Source organism: Sinohyriopsis cumingii, chromosome 4, assembly GCF_028554795.1.
Source record: "Sinohyriopsis cumingii isolate HCF-2022 chromosome 4, ASM2855479v2, whole genome shotgun sequence".
In the NCBI taxonomy this organism is placed as follows: Eukaryota; Metazoa; Mollusca; class Bivalvia; order Unionida; family Unionidae; genus Sinohyriopsis; species Sinohyriopsis cumingii.
The window spans coordinates 65,524,395-65,537,081 of NC_142964.1; the positions used below are offsets into that span (position 1 = coordinate 65,524,395).

A 12,687-nucleotide genomic window follows, 5' to 3' on the forward strand; every position below is an offset into this window, starting at 1 on the left:
AAAAGGCAGTAAATAAATCTCACCATTTTTCACAAGTAGTTAAAGAACCTGACACACTAATATTCCATTTTCTGGTAGGTTTCATACACATACTAGAAACTGGCACCTGACATTTACCATTTGATGCCTTATCATGTCCAGATCCTGCCATTTGAGATTTCAGTACAAGGCACATTTACCTCCCTTGAAATGATTATGCTCTATACTTGATATATACATTGCATAAAACAAATATTTGAAGACACATATCTCAAGTATCTTGTAAATGTACTTTTCATGTAGTATATATTGTATACTTAAATTGTATAATACAGGACTCATTGCTATTATAGGTACAAATTTTAATACAAGCAGAAAGACTCTTTCCAACTAACAATCTTATCACTTTATTTTATTCATGTGTATAAAATGCAAAAAAAAAAAAAATATATATATATATATATAATCTTCAAGTATGTATGCATGTATCTATGTATGTGTGTGTAAGTGTGTATGTATGTATGTGTGTGTGTGTGTGTGTGTAAGTGTGTGTGTATGTATGTATGTATGTATGTATGTATGTATGTATGTATTATTATCTATCACGATCTGCAAGTATTCGTGTATCTATCTATCCATCTACATGTATATATCTACTCACCTATCCTCATTTCATCATCAACCTGTCTAATTATCAACCTCACTACCTACAGATCTGTATATTGGTGTAGCTATTCATGTATCATACACAAATCTCACAGGAATATAGAAATTATGACTACAGTGGATTCAAGAAAGAAAATGTGAACTCTCATGCAAAAAAAGCCTATCCAATACACATAAAAGGCTGTGGGTCTGATCGGTTTTTCTAATCGAACCAAAACACTGATACAACATGGAATATTTTTTTTGTACATAATTAATGTCTGTCCATTCCTGTGACATATATAATCACTGAGAATTGTAATACACATATCACAGCAAAAGAATGCACAGGTACACAGGTATGAAAATGAAGGGAATATGCCATAGAAATGATACATAAAAAAAAACACTGTCATAAATGAATAAAAGTTGTATGCTGTACAAGAAAACATGTACAGTATTTCAAAAAGATGTAAATGTGTAATAATGCACAAAACTCTATCTTTAAGTAAAGTTAAAGCAAACAGATTTAAAGGCTGACAGTCAATGCTTGTTCTATGCCAACAATGTCATATTCAGAAAAGTAAACAAATCATATTGGTCCCATTTATTAAAAGTTTGGCACTTTTTAATCTTTACCAATAACTATCACACCCAGCATAAAGTAAAATGAAAATAAGCTATTCTTTCAATAATGGATACAAAAGTATGTATCATATTCTCAAACAAACACACAAAACTCAATAATTATGTTGAGAAGTTTTCACAGCAATGCTTTCTTTGATTCTGCTTTCATTTTTAAATCACTCTGCTTTACCTTTTATCCTCCATTATTTAGACTCATTCCTGAATGAAAGATTCCCAAGTCACTTCAAAAATTATACACAAGACCTCCTTTCTTTGCACTCAGTTTTTACTCAGTTTGAATAGACATTCATAAAATGAAAATATAAAACTTTTAGAATAAGATTAATATAGTGTCGACACATGTACATAGTACAATAGAGAGAGTTGGGTACCATGCACCTTTGTACCATGGTATTTCTATACACGCCATGGTATACCACAATTATATTACATTTGAAGAATGTATTACCAATACAGCTACTTTGTAAATAATTTAATAAGTATTTAAAGTATTTTGCTTTTAATATCAATAGATTCATAACAAGATTACTTGTGAATTTCCTTATGTTCCCTACCAATGGAAACTGCTAAAGTACTGGTATGGTGGAAAAGTACCATGATAGATATGACCTTAACAAAATACCACAATAAACCAGAATACCAATATATATATATATATATATATATATATACCATACACCTCTACTGAACAAACACAAATGATTAAGTCGAGTTTCTGACAAGATGGTCTTGACAACAATAAATTGATATGATGGCAAAATAAGTAAAATGAGAACTCCATGAACTTCTGAACATCACAAAGAGATACTGTCATTAAGGATCAAAAAGAATAAAGAAATAAATGGTATTAATATAGATGAAAATGAATTTGTAATATCTCTGTATGCAGATAATACAACATTGTTTTTGGGATGGATCTGAAAAAGCTCTTAAAAATATAATACAAATATTAAAATTCTAAGCCAAGATCTCTGGCCTTAATGTAAATATAAAGAAAACAAGAATAATATGGCTAGGAAACATGAAAAACAGCAACAGCCATTTATGTATAGAGTCTAATTTATGCTGGATAGATGATAGTTTCATAATGAAGCATTATCTTCTCTACAGATTTAAATCTCGTAATTAATCTTAATTATGAGAGTAAATTAAATGACATCAAAATACTATTGTCTAAGTAGAGAATTCTTACCCCTATGGGAAAATTATTGTCATAAAATCACTTGCTTTATATTAATTAGATCACATATTAAGTTTACCAAATCCTCCAGCACAGGAAATATTTTTTTAAAAACAACCTTCATAACATCAAAGTCAATGGTAGGATACCATTAGTGAAATAGAATAAATCAGAGATGAGGTGGTACTGTGCAGCTCTGCATACAAGACACACATTCTAGACGCATACTTCGAACAGGTGAACCACATTAAGTGCCTTGCTAATAATGTCCACTGATAACAGAACCCATTTTTGTTGAGTTTATCAACTTCAACCCTACCATACTGAATTTGCTTGATGTGAACCAACCAAGAAGCTATCAGATGCTGTATCACCTACAAAATCTTTCACTCTTTAAAAGAATGTGGTTTTTCAAACTTCTACTTTTTCACCTTTATCTTTTACTGTATGCACCTTTTAAAGAATTTTAAACCTTTAACTTTTACCCATTAACTTGCAGGAGTACATGTTTAAGTTGATTGGAAAGGTATATCTCTGGAACTTTTTTTGCAATATTTACCTTTAAATTTTTAAAACTTTAACTTTAACCAGTACAAAAAAAACAAGATAGCTCTGGTCTACCATTAAACCTAATACATAGACACATACATAAAAAGCTTTCAGCATCCCTTGTATATCCTAAAGATTTCTTAAGTTAATAATATGTTGACCATTATTGCACAATACTCTAATCAGGCATTGATAGTTATGAATTTAAATGTTATTCTCTTCTGATATTTCACTCCATATTTGAAACAAACTCTGTTCAGAGCAGAATTGTTTGAATTCAAATATACCCCAAAACAGGATGTCCTACCCAGGCATTAAAAAACTTAGCTGCCAGAACTGTTTCAAAGGAAAATAATCCTTTGATTAGTTTTGACTATATTATTGATGTGTACTTGACCAATGTTATTTCTCTTCCATTAGCCACAATGACCTTGACCCTAAAATTAAAAGGCTTCTTCCTCTGCCCAAGTGCAAGCCAGCAGCAAAGCTTGGTAATCACAGACAGCAGAGAACTCTAAGTTATTGTGCAGAAACAAAATAGGAACTGACACACTGATGGATGAACAACATCACAATTGTGAATATCTTACAGTTAAAAGTTATGGAATAATTAACAAATCACTTGTACTGGAAACTGTAATTAAATGTTCTTCACTGGTATTCATTTCAATAATTGTGTTTATTACATAGTATCCACTTCAACAATGGTGTTAATTTCAGATATGGTGTTTATTACATAGTATCCACTTCAACAATGGTGTTAATTTCTGATATGGTGTTCATACACCATTGATACTCATTACATCATTAATGTTCATGGTAGCAATGGAATCAATAACATGATGTTCATTACATCAAATGTGTTCAAAACATCAAGTTTTGTATTTTTTAAAAATTATGTTCATTACGTTGTATTCTTTCATTAATGGTTTTCATTACAAAACAACAATGGTGTTCACTCTGGTACATACATGCATAATGCTACATTGCTACTGATACATACCTTTCACTTGCAGAAATGCAGTTTTCCTCAAGTCCTTTACTTCCATGGCATCAACATAACCAAACAGTTCACTATCATTCTGTATCTACACCCACAATTAAACAGTCAATAATTAACTAAGCATCTTAAATTTTAACCTTAGATATCTGCTCTTATGCTATTTGACATGAATAGTTCAACACCAAACCAAGTCAAACTCTTCTCTGTCACTGTATTACAGAAAATTCAATCATATTTTCCAGCTTGTATATATCTTTTTTATATAAAAAAAATTCTCTCCTTCTCTTATTTCACTGCTAATAATTCGCTCACAAAAGAGTGATATTCCCAATATAATTGAATTTAAAATATTGATCCAGTTAGGACAATTGTATACCTTGCATACAGGTGTATAATCCAAGTACCCACCAGGTGAATATATATATATATATATATATATATATATATATATATATATATATATATATATATATATATATATATATGCAAACATACTCAGAAGAAAAGTGAATTATGCACAAAAGGATATTTGATCTGCACAGGTTACCTTTATTTCAATTTAAGGGAGCAGGACATACACAATTCAATGAATATCATTGATTATCAAAACAGATTGTACTTAACCTCTATTGTAATCTTGATGAACTATATTCTTCAATTGCGAACATGTCTGCATTGAAAAATTCAGTTAATTCTTTTCAACTTACGTAAAATTCGTGGAAAACTGTAGGTGTGTGACAAGAGTGATTCATTAATGGATATACATGTACATGTAGCTTACAACCATTTTAAAGAGCTGTTTAGAAACAATGATGTCATCTATCATAATTTCACAGTCTGCAACTATCATAAATGACAAATTTTAGCACATTTAGTGAAAAGGATAAATTTACAAAAACACATGTCATCCAGAATAATATAATAAAGTATTCTGAATAATACTGCTAATTTGAAATGTTGCAAACAAGCTGAATTGTCTGCACTCAAAAGAATTCATACAAGTGTAATAACAGTAAAGCTAAAACTGTGCACAATAAAAGGTAAGTTATTGTGACCTTGTTTAATGTACTATCAACTATTATACAGTAGGATAAAAAAAAAAGCTGAAATAGGCCACTGTGACCTTGTTTAAAGTCAGTATTTATTAAAAATAAGATTACCATTAACTAAAGGGTTATTTACCTCACATTAAGAAATTCAGGTCCCTGTCATGTAGTCCAGAATATCATGGGTGGTACAAAAAAAATATATTTTAGTCAAAATCTGTTTTCCCCTGTTAAAAACATCCATTTTCTAGAAAGAATAATTCATCAATTTGGAAGTGATTCACAAGTACTAGGTTACCAAAAGGAAACCTAACATGCCTGTAATTTAGTAGCAGGAAAAACTATAAATGGTGAGTTTTGAAAAATGATAACATATATACTCACTTATAAGTCAGGTCAAACTGCAAACAACAAAGATCCTGTCCTCCATAGCATAATGCGACTGAAGATCAGGGTCATCATGTTGTTTGTTCTACTGACTGCTCCTATCAAACTGCACAGACCCAGATCTACCAGTACAACAGGCAATGTTAGATCTGGGTTTGTGCCGTTTCAGCTGTACTTGACTTATAAGAGAGTATATATGGGTAAAGCAATTACATGTATACTACTTTTTTTACTTTGGCAATGCATTTCCTGACCTTCATATTGTAAGTTCTTTGCTAAGTCTAAACACTGTAACAGATGTAAACTAACAAAAAAATATCTGATGGCATGTTAGCATTAAAATTGTCCAATATTTAAAAGGTCCCTACATCTGGATACTTTGTGCCAAAATTAGGTCTAATTCTGTTCAGCAGACTTTTCAGAGATAAAGTGGTGTAAATGTTTTTTTTTTATCTTTTAGTGGTGGATTGGAATCATTTGTACAAATCTGAAAACCTAAAAATCTGAAACACTTTTTGTAACATTTGGTCAAATTCTTGTTAAAAAATTTTGAGAAGTACTTTAAAGGTTTTTCTGCTTTTAGCAATGGTGGCCATAACTGACGACAGATTAGCATCATTTGCATAAAACGGAAAGCCTTCTATAAGGATGATTTCTGTCAGACTTGGCCAGATTCTGTTGAGAAGCTTCATGAAGAAGTCACTAAAAGGTTTTCCTAATTTTCGTATGGCATCCTCTGTTCACATCTGAAAGGCATTCAAGTCATGACACTTTCTGTCAAATCTGACTGAAGTCCAATAACTCATTAACCCCTGGTGCCCCATTTAAGCATAAGGAGGTAGTACCCTACTTCCGAGATCTGTAGCATCAAGGTCATTTAAGACACTAAAGTGGATGGTATTACAGAAAAGTAGACAGATTTAGCTCTACAATGGTACCAAATGTTCTGGACGTTCAAGTTGCATTACAAAATACGAAGGGAAAAACGCATTTTTTAGACACAATTTTTTTCCCCCCAAACTTCGCTTGTGGTCAGAATCTGATTTTGTGTCGGGATTTTAGACTTTTTGACCTCAGATCTAAGAAAGATCAGTCATAACTGCACAGGAGAACCTTTGCAAAAAGTGGGATAAGATGGGGATTTGAAGTAAAAAGGAGCCAGAAAACAAAACTGATGGGCCCAATAAGCAAAAAAAAAAAAAAAAAACAACAACCCAAGAACTCCAACTTGTACCCTTCTGCACATGTGCAAGTGAAATAGCCAATGAAAAACAACATTTCTAACAAAACTAGGCTGCAGGCTAAACTAAAATCTCTTGCACTCCAGGGGTTAATGAGTTAAGTGGTCTTTTAAGTTTTTAAATGCTTATTTTTAGTAACAGCAGCCATATTTGATATTTGATCGGTATCACTTTAACAGATTTGTAAGACCTTCATGCTGTGATGCTTTCTGTCAAATTATATCCAGTGGATTTTTCTTTTTAAAAAAGTTAAAAGTGCTTTTTGTTTCAAATTCTCAGTAATGGTGGCTATACTTGATGTGGAGCAGTTTTTAAAAAAATAAATCATTTAAATTTTTACTTACTTTTATTAAAGGTGGCAATATTTGATGGTGAATGGGCATCATTTGAACAAATATAAAAGAACTTCATCGCAAGATCATTTCAGTCAAATTTGGTCAAATTCTACTGAGCACCTTTTGAGAAGAAATTGTTTCAAGTTTTTTCTATTTTTAGCAATGGTGGCCATATTTCAATGGCAGATTATCACCACTAAAACAATTTCAAAGAGATGTATTCCAAAATGCTTTCTATCAAATTTGGTCCAATATTTACCAGGAGACATTTGCACAGAAATCATTTGAAGGTGCTTCTATTTTTAGTAGTAGTGGCCATGTTTTTCATGGTGGACTGGCAAATCCGAAATAGCTTGTGTCAGGATGTATTTTTTTTTTTTTTTCTTTTAAAATTCAGACAAATTATGTTGAGTGGTTTTTGAGAGGTTGTAAATAACAGCTGTGAAAAGATGATGCATGACAGCCAAGGAACAACTTTTGATGGATGAAGGATAATACCATAAGCTTACACAGCATTATGACTAGGTGGTCAACCAAGAATTTTGTCTTTCTTTCTCAAAACTTTATGACACTAAAATTAACTGAAAATCTGCCCAAAGCTACATCAACTATTATTTTAGCCATTGCCAAAGAGGAGAATGGATCAAACTTTCAAACTTTCCTAAAATCACACCAATCAAATGTTGTATTACAAATTTCCATCAGCCCATTATTTCTACTGTTTTGCCAATATACACAAACATGTCATGGTCATAATGTGGACTGAGATACAGGAATATTTACTTACAACAGCTTAGAAATAATCTACATATATACAGCTCTCCCTTTTTATGATGTAGTAGTTGGGGTCCATTATCACCAACCGTGTTATGTACTGAACCATGCTATACTGAGAACTGTAATATATACAGAACAGTGAGTATATTGTAACATAAAGAACCATGGTAAAGCAGGCACTGTATGTACTTGTTAAATAATGGTGTTTTGCAAAAGAAATGACGATACAAGACTAAGTTTCACCTTGTTATTTTTCTGCCCTTATAGTAATACACTGGATCATTTTTGGTCATAGGGTTCATAGTAGTTGCATGTTATATCTGGAATCGTACTAAAATGAGGTGCATTATAATGTAAGAAAGCTGTAATATGGAAAAATATAATACTGATATGCAAAGAATGCCTTGAGAAGGCAATTTTTTTCATAGCTGTCTGACATAGATAGTAGTCCTGTATAATTAAGGAGAATATGTTTTTTAGTACTGTATATACTCATATTCATTTATAAGTCAAACTGCAAACAACAAAGATCCTGATCTGCTGAGGCATAATGTTCCTGCACATCAGGGTCTATATTGTTTATTCTACTGATTATTCCTAACAAATTGCACAGACCCAGATCTGACGGCACATTACATGATGACATATCTGGGCCTGTGCAGTTTGCTGTCGGACTCAGACTTATAAGCAAGTATATAATGGTATGTAAGTACCTCTTCATTATTACCTATATGCAGTTGTACTTATCCCTGTATTATTGGTGAAACCATTAACTAACTTAGCAGTTTTGAAAACATGGAAAATCCTTCATCATGATGGAGTGTTCTTCAAACAAAATACTGTTGAAAGGAGCAAAACATTTCAAGGCTTGATTGGAAACATGAATTCTTTGTATTCAAGCAAAGCTATCAATCTTTAAAAAATTTCATCCTATGTTTGACAAATGCCTTATATTTAAAGCTATACTTTTGTGGAATTTATTTTCTATCTATCCAAACAGAGACAAAATCCAAGCCATCAGCAATAAAACTGCATACCGTAAGACACAGTTTGTTTTTTGTGAGATGTCATATTGATAATGAAATACTTCTGTCAAATCTAGACATTTTATGGTCTATGAATTTGCCAATTATGACATTCATAAGTAATATCTTTTTAGCATTATTTGGGTATAATTTCTCAAAACAGTCAAATCAGTTTTCCTAAATTGTTTTTATGGCTGTAAATTCCCTGATTACAAACTTTTTTTTCAGTATGTGATACACAAGGCTTAAAAACAAGTTAGGATCACAGTGCCCCATTTATGTTTTGACAATGCCTGGAAACATACTGGCAACAAAAAAAAACTCTCAGCAACCACACCTTCCCTGAATTTGGGGGAAATTTTGCGAGAAAAAAAAATATTATGCAAACTTTTGTTATGCTGCTATAGTAAACACGATGACATTTAATGATGATGAAACATCTTCCAACATGAATCAAATCAAATTTTTTTCAGGAAACGAAGTAAATGGAAACCACAGTACCATATTTTTCTGATGATAAGACCTGGGGAGCCAGGAAAATATATTTGTCAACAAGTATGGAGTGGGCTTATTATAAGAATATCTTTAGTATATCATTGCCAAAAATGTTTGGAAATGGAGGATGGGCTTATCACTGAATACATATGGTAACTTAATGCTATATTATGTACATGAATAAATAAAACGATAGTAGACTCTAAATCACCAACTGAAAAATTCACACTTCCTATTTATGTAACTTTTTAGAACTTGAAAATTCTACTTTACTGAATAAAAATATTTTCTCTCCAGCAATTACATCATGGAATGAAATCTCATATACTTAAGAAATGTAACTTTGCAAGTTTAATTATGCTCGTGGATAATTTCAGCAAATAAATGGCAAACTTAAAAGAAAGAATTCATTTAGTTTGGACTGGTGTGTTGTTTAACAGCACAGCAACACAAGTACTGTGAGGAAATTGAAGTAAAGTGCTTTGCCAAAAGATGCACTATGGTATTTATTCCATGCTGATCCAATGGTAGGATTAAAACCCACATCCTTTTGGTCACATGTCCAGCAGGTTAACTACAGAAGCACCATAGCATCTGCTTCTATTAAGAACCTCTTATGACATGTGAGAATGCCCATCAGGTGAACTCTACATCCCTGAGACCACAGGTGGTAACGATTGGGTTACATGATTAATGATTAACTTGAAAACTTCAACATGCTGAGACTCCATGCTGGTTTTGATGAAATAACCTAAAGCTATTTCTGTTAATGACAAATTATTTTATCAAAAGACATTTATCTAAAAAGTATTTTATATTAAAGTGATAATTTATACTCACTTCTTGTAACATTCTAAGAAATGTTAATTTATCCAATTTATTTTGAAAAATGTTTCGTGAAAATAGGTACCAGCCAATTAGTGTTTTCTGAATTTAGGTCCACTTTTAAAGCTTAATATCTCTTCTTGCAAAATAACTACTTTTTCTTAAATAACATAGGAAGAATTAGATGCATCATGTGCATTCATGTATGAACTTGTACTGATATGCAATGGTCTCCATGCTTTCTTCTAAAATGAGGAAAAGGGCATGGGCAAAGGGTAATCCATGCACATTAAGCCAATTTAGAAGTGGCATCTGTCAATTTAATAGATATATTTTTGTTAACTTTATTAGACTCTTCAACTTATTATAAATTTTTGCTCCTATCATAACTATTCATCAAAATATATGTATAAGATAGAATATCTAAGATCTAAGATGATTTGTGTGCTGATGCAGCAGGAGCTGACAATCCTCCAGCCCTACCAATCCTTGGATTTATTTGAAAAAATCATTCTTCAACAAGACATATTTTATGTAAGTAGCCCACGTTTTACAAAGAGAAGACATAATTACAGTAATACTTTTGAGATCATCTTCCCTACAACATCCTTGCTATGCTAGTAGATCAAAAATAGAACTGCTGCCACCTGAAGATATATGTTGGTATAAATGCTGTCTTGAATGTACATCTGTTGCTAACTGCAAATAACAGACTGGTTATAGTCTTTCTCTAGGTTAGATTGCAATTTCTTTCATTTCACGGCCAATACTAACAATTATGTGTGGGGGAAAAAAATATATGTAAAAGTTTGGTGGTTTTTTTTTTCATGCCATAACAGACTGTGGAGTATATTAGATGTAAAAGTCAAATTTCATACAAATTATGTATACTCATTTAACCACAGTAATTTTAATATGATAATACATCATACAAATTATGTATAGGATGACCCTAGTGGTTTAATATGATAATATATCATACAAATTAAGTATACTAGGATGACCCTAGTGGTTTAATATGATAATATATCATACAAATTATGTATACTAGGATGACCCTAATGGTTTAATATGATAATATATCATACAAAATTATGTATACTAGGATGACCCTAATGGTTTAATATGATAATATATCATACAAATTATGTATACTAGGATGACCCTAATGGTTTAATATGATAATATATCATACAAATTATGTATACTAGGATGACCCTAATGGTTTAATATGATAATATATCATACAAAATTATGTATACTAGGATGACCCTAATGGTTTAATATGATAATACATCATACAAATTATGTATACTAGGATGACCCTAGTGGTTTAATATGATAATACATCATACAAATTATGTATACTAGGATGACCCTAGTGGTTTAATATGATAATACATCATACAAATTATGTATACCAGGATGACCCTAGTGGTTTAATATGATAATATATCATAAATAATTATGTATACCAGGATGACCCTAATGCTTTAATATGATAATATATCATACAAATTATGTTTACTAGGATGACTCTAATGGTTTAATATGATAATATATCATACAAATTATGTATAGGATGACCCTAGTGGTTTAATATGATATCATACAAATTATGTATACTAGGATGACCCTAGTGGTTTAATCTGATAATACATCATACAAATTATGTATACTAGGATGACCCTAGTGGTTTAATATGATAATATATCATACAAATTATGTATACTAGGATGACCCTAGTGGTTTAATATGATAATATATCATACAAATTATGGATACTAGGTTGACCCTAGTGGTTTAATATGATAATATATCATACAAATTATGTATACTAGGATGACCCTAGTGGTTTAATATGATAATATATCATACAAATTATGTATACTAGGATGACCCTAGTGGTTTAATATGATAATATATCATACAAATTATGTATACTAGGTTGACCCTAGTGGTTTAATATGATAATATATCATACAAATTATGTATACTAGGATGACCCTAATGGTTTAATATGATAATATATCATACAAATTATGTATACTAGGTTGACCCTAGTGGTTTAATATGATAATATATCATATAAATTATGTATACTAGGATGACCCTAGTGGTTTAATATGATGATATATCATACTACAGTAAGTCTGACTTTAATGACTGAAAGTTGAGAAAGAGAGATACCAAGATATACAACCAGGCATTTCGATAGATCATTATCAGCATGAATAAAGAAAAAACCTGTGATAAGACAAAAATGTTTTCATTATAGAACCAATATACATGTAACTAAAGAATGAAGTTAACATTAAAATGAATAATTACAAGATGGACTTCAATTTTAGGTCCTTTTCAAAAGCTACCGTTAATGGTAAAGACTGCCATTGAAAACTTAACATTCAGCATGTGGAAAAATCTATATTTTATATCAGCTGTTTTAATCATATATGCTCTTTTCAAAGTAAACACTGAATCAGTCAATTCTAGCACTTAACATAATAAATCATTTCTGAGCTTGACTGATGCAAACAAAAATGAATATCTAT

General features: G+C 31.1%; 1 protein-coding gene across 4 annotated transcripts in view; it reads right to left on the reverse strand.

Annotated features, from left to right (window-relative positions):
• The window catches only part of LOC149801354 (leucine-rich repeat-containing protein 49-like), a 170,828-nt gene that overhangs the window by 107,240 nt on the left and 50,901 nt on the right, over positions 1-12,687 (reverse strand). The window lies entirely within an intron of this gene.